We start from the raw sequence: 6,000 nt of genomic DNA, 5'->3' as shown, positions 1-6,000 counted from the left end.
ATGAAAGAGAGGTTTATATCTAGAGGATATAGTAGAAAAAATATCCATGAAGGGTACCAACATAGTGTAATGAATGAACGTACAACATTGCTACATCCAACAAAGAAAACAACAGATTCCAAAATTCACAAAGATAGAAGGGGAGAACATAAATCCATTCTCCAAAAACATTGGCCCGTTTTATGTACTGATGGGGAACTAAGGGATACATTAGGTGACAGAGTTAATGTAACAAGTCGACGTTCACCTAATTTACAAGACCATCTGGTTCATAGCCATTACACTCCCCATACCAGTGAGACATTCCTTACCATTAGGAAAAAAGGCTTTTCTAAATGCAGTAATTGCTCGGCCTGTAAATTTATGACACAGACTGACAGGTTTTCCAACAGTGACAATACTAAAACTTATAATATTGGCTATACCTTAAATTGTAAATCTAAAGGAGTCATCTATTGTCTCACCTGTCCCTGTAAACTAAAATATATAGGTATGACAACCCGCGAACTTCGTTTTAGAATTTTAGAGCATTCTAGGAACATTAGATCAGCACAGCGGGATTTTGATGCTTTCAAAAAAATTACTTAAGTAGAAAGGCATTTTTTACAATGCCATGCTGCTGACAGTACATATATCTCAGCTTTTGCTCTTGATAAGGTGTCACTGGGTATAAGAGGTGGTGATTTGGAAAAAGCCCTTCTCAAAAAATAATGTCGTTGGATTGTTCTACTTAATACCATGCAACCAAGGGGAATGAATGACTCTCTTGGTTTTGCTATGTTTTTATAGCGTTACGCTGTCATCTATATTATTTATTCTCTCTGCCCTTGTCTTTATATTATATTTTCCCTCTTCCTGTTTTACTATTTATTCTTTTAACAATTGGTTATTTTTTTAGATGTCCATTATGTTATTCAGTGTGTATCTGAAAAAGAAAAAATGTGCACAAGCGCTAAAGACTAAAACACCAGTGTGACAATTGCAAAATATATATATATATAAAGGCTGCCTAGTAATACTGTCAGTACTGACAGAGAAAGTGAAAGTGAAAACAAAGAAAAACCTGGCGCCAAAAGTTCATTGGATAATCCTGTACTCCTCAGGGGATCAGCACACTTGCTTGACAGGCCATATAGGGGAAAAAACACAAACAGACACAGATCATAGTGCAACACTGTAGGGTTAAAACAGGTCTACACTAATACACACACTGCACATATAACATAGAGACTCCTAGTGACTATAAAAACTATTTATTAAATAAAAAGAACTATGCCATAAAATGGTTTGGACAAATGAGAACACCGCTGGTCATCCAGATATGAAAAATCAGAGCCCTACTTACAAGCAGCAAGGCAAATACAGGCAATGCAACAAAGAGTCTTCCGGCTGCTGCTGATGTCTTTGCAGAGATGTGATTCCTGCTGCACCGTGACTCTCGTGCTGACTCTCCCTCCAGGGGTTAACAGGAACAGTGGCAGTGTTGGAGGCCTGCTTGTGGGGCTCACAGCTCTCCTCCACGTGAGGCTGCTCTCCTCACTTCCTCCTCCGGTTACACAGGCTGTCTCAGCGTGCCTGCACGCGAGTGTGCACGTGCCCTTAAAGGGACAGTACAAGCGTCCTGTATGCCAAGAACTAACGGCTGCAATGGGGCTCAAATGTGACCAAGTGTCCCAAAAAGTCCAATACCAAGCTCAAAGTGACTGTGTCACCTGCCCTGTGACACTTGGTCACATTTGAGCCCCATTGCAGCCGTTAGTTCTTGGCATACAGGACGCTTGTACTGTCCCTTTAAGGGCACGTGCACACTCGCGTGCAGGCACGCTGAGACAGCCTGTGTAACCGGAGGAGGAAGTGAGGAGAGCAGCCTCACGTGGAGGAGAGCTGTGAGCCCCACAAGCAGGCCTCCAACACTGCCACTGTTCCTGTTAACCCCTGGAGGGAGAGTCAGCACGAGAGTCATGGTGCAACAGGAATCACATCTCTGCAAAGACATCAGCAGGAGCCGGAAGACTCTTTGTTGCATTGCCTGTATTTGCCTTGCTGCTTGTAAGTAGGGCTCTGATTTTTCATATCTGGATGACCAGCGGTGTTCTCATTTGTCCAAACCATTTTATGGCATAGTTCTTTTTATTTAATAAATAGTTTTTATAGTCACTAGGAGTCTCTATGTTATATGTGCAGTGTGTGTATTAGTGTAGACCTGTTTTAACCCTACAGTGTTGCACTATGATCTGTGTCTGTTTGTGTTTTTTCCCCTATATGGCCTGTCAAGCAAGTGTGCTGATCCCCTAAGGAGTACAGGATTATCCAATGAACTTTTGGCGCCAGGTTATTCAGCGTGTATCTGCCACTCATTAACACATGCCTTATATCTTGTTAGGCATAACTCTCAAAGTGTAATCTAACATTTTTGTGCCTTTATCTTTTAATCTTACAATACAGATAAGAACCTAATGAATCCTGTCTCTGTCTGTTCCTAATGTCCGGATGACGTCACCATAACTCCTGCTCTCAGACGCTTCAGTCTGTAGCATATGCGCATGTGCAGTTGAGTTACTATGTGATCAGCTGGGTTTGCAGTAACCAAGGACGCCTCGGCTCTGAATGCCTTACTCTATGGCACCTGTGCAGATGACGCCGCCCTCCAGTGATGTCATCGTTACTGATTATGGACAGGAAAAGTCGTCGCTGGCACTCATTGAACACACTATATAGCTCTGCAAGCCTCCACTACTCTTTTACCACTCTGGGAAGAAGCCCCCCACGGGCGAAACGCGTAGAGTGTCCACTCTAGGCAGCTATTTATTATTTTGTTGGCGTGACTCTTGGTGCTTCTCCTGTAGACTGCATGATTTATTCCTTACACATCCTAGAGTTATACTCCGCAGGACTGACTCCACTATCATTATATGGCAGCTGGGTATCATTTTCTCTGCTATTTGGAGCCATTACTTCCTATGGAACCTATACTCTAGGTTGTTTTATTTGTGCACAGGGCACTGGCTTTTTGTGATTCTACAGCCATGTGTCCTATTTGCTTCTGTACAGTTACCACATGCTTTTGAATGCATAATTTTTTGATTTATTGATATTATCTGTTGCTGTTCAGGGTTTGAGTTTTTTTCATCTTTGTCTCCCCTGTGCCTCCCCCCTGGTTTAAGTTATTATTTTTCTTATGTACATTATTTTGTATATAGGTTTATTTATCTCATACCTTTCTTTATGCCCTTAGTTTAGTTTTATGCTTCACAGCTAGGGCTTTTTCCAGGGGAATTTTGAATTATTTAGCTTTTTTTGTGTCGCTTTATATAGTTATTAGATTTATTGTTTAGACACATCTTTTGCTTTTGATTTATTTTTTCAGCATTATTTATTTTTGTAATCTTTAGTTAGTCACAGTCTTTTTGTATTTTTGCTGCCTTCAGTGTGTGTATGTTTTTAAATGTTAGTGTTCTTTTTGCTCGCTATTAAAATCTATTCATTTTCTGCACTGACTTAGGTTCCCTAGTCTTTTGGTATTACGTCACTAGTTATTCTGTGGTGTATTTAGAGTGCTGCTTTTGGGGATTGTCTTAGTCTTTTGTGTGTTTAATATATATATATATATATATATATATATATATATATATATATATATATATATATATATATATATATATATACAGTGTTCGACAAACCTATACATTTGCTCGCCCCGGGCGAGTGGATTTAACCCCCGGGCGAGTAAATATTGGCCCAAGCAGCACACGTTTGGTACTAGGTGGCGAGTAGATTTTTTTGTGTGGCGAGTAGATTTTTTGGGGATTTGTCAACCACTGTATATATATATATATATATATATATATATATATATATATATATATATATATATATATATATATATATATATATATATGTAACGTTTTTTGTGAACCGGCCTGACCCACCCAATCTCACATTGGCCCTGTGGTCTAACCGGTCCCCATTATAGTGTGATAGTGTCTAGTGGTGCACCTGTTGGCAACAGGACTCCTGAGTCTCCCGCATGATGGTGTGTGGGGAGGACCCGTCCAGACAGGCAGCTGAGGTAGTGTGCTGAGTCCTACCTAGTTCCAGTGCAGCGCCTCCACCTCATCAGGGTCCCTTCGGTCACTTGGGGATGGTCCTGGTGAGGAACTCCTCTGTGGTGCTCCTCTCTGTACATTCACTCCACACATGTACACGAGAGGGTTTGTGATTAAGAGCATCTTTATTGATTGAGGTGGGCTAACTGGCCCTCGCAGTAGTTTCTCTAGCCACTCATTGTTCCTCAGTGCTTCCCTTTGAAAGGTGTAATTCTCCTTTAATAGGGATTCCCTATCCCAGCCGGGATGTCTTTACCCTGTGCCAGGTTCCTGGACACAGTCTTCCTGTTCAGCTACTATAACATAACTCTTGCAGAACTCAGGACTCAGATAGAACTCTGGTAGAACTCCCCAGAACCACGCAGAACTAACTTTTAGACACAGTGCTGTGCCTTATGTACACTCTGGAACTGACACACCTCTGACATCACTAACCATGGAATCAGAGCATGTGACCACTCCCATCCATACACAGGGCACCCCACCAGGGTGTGAGGGCAAACCTCCATAATTACTGCTGGCATGCCCACAACTTACCAGGCCTTACTGTCAGCAGGAGAGATGACTGTAGCCATTTTACATGACCGCTACATTCTCCCCCTGGTGAATCCCATCGTCCTCGCTGGGACCTAAATTTAAATACCTTCTTCCAGGAAGCACTGTAACACATAACACATAATTGTTAACATCACAGATTGTCCATTATACAAAAAACATTGACCACAGTGACATCTCGCCAAGCCCGCCCCGACCAGCAGCCACGAGCCCGCAAAAATGCCTTAGTACCCCCTAATAATAGTGACTCGGGTCAGGTTTTCTAACCTCTCTACCACCCATGTCCAGGACCGTGACATGATAGTGCCTAGGCAGTCCCCTTCCGGGCCTATAGGTCACCCTGTGTTTGTGTATATTCCTCCCTATACTCCACACTCGCATCAGGTGATCTATTCTGTCCTCTGCCCTTCTTCCTGTAACTTCACTCCCCTTATTGACTAGGTACATCTCGATGGTTTCCCTAAGCCACCTTTCCCTGTTCTCTTCTATCTCCGCCATGAGGGGTTCAGGGACATAAGGGTACTCCAACCCGTGGGAAGACTTATATCGAGCCATTATTGCCCGTTCCGCTCTACTGATCCTAATTAGGTCAGCCCTACCTGCCCTCCCAGGTAGCACCCATGACAGGGGTTCGTCAGGATCCACAGGGTCTGACAGTGTATCGGGACCCATGGGCTCTATCTCCCTGTGCTCAATCTTATACCACCGTTCCTGCAGCTCTCTGTCTCGCTGTTCAGGGGTGAATTCTCACTTGGCCCACCAAAAGTCAACTACATCCTCCCTTCTAATAAGGAATCACGTACGATCCATCCAGGCCGCATAACCTTCAAAGAGGGGCGCCCACCAACGGTGTTCCTTGAACCTATGTGAATCCCCTGAGTCACTCTCTTCCGCATCCCCCCATGAGAATACCCCCGATGTCCGTGCTGACCGTGGTACGGACCATCGTGATGATCCCAGGGCCTTGTCCTCTGTTTTATGGGTCACAGCAGGCAACCACCGGCCTACCGCGGCCTTTCCTAATTCTCCCCCTCCCCGAGAATTGCCCTCCGTAGCGCAACTGCGCTGTCTTTCCCCAGTCCGTCTCTCCTTCCCCCCCCAAAGGTATGTCCACAAGTTCCAGGCTAGGCGGGGACTCCGGGGAACAGGTGATGGGGGCAGGGGTTTTACCTAGGGCATGGGGTTGGGCGTAGGGGCAAGATGGGATACGCCACAGGACTACGACCCGTTCCCGGCTGTCCATGGACTGCTCCAAGGAGGATCGCTCACCCTCATCCGTCTGCGGGTCTCCCATCCAGCTCTTGGGCCTTTGAGGTGATCGGGGACCTTCACCCGATCA

Source organism: Ascaphus truei, chromosome 2, assembly GCF_040206685.1.
Source record: "Ascaphus truei isolate aAscTru1 chromosome 2, aAscTru1.hap1, whole genome shotgun sequence".
Classification (NCBI taxonomy): Eukaryota; Metazoa; Chordata; class Amphibia; order Anura; family Ascaphidae; genus Ascaphus; species Ascaphus truei.
The sequence above is the reverse complement of the archived record's forward strand: the minus strand, read 5'-3'. Positions refer to the sequence as shown.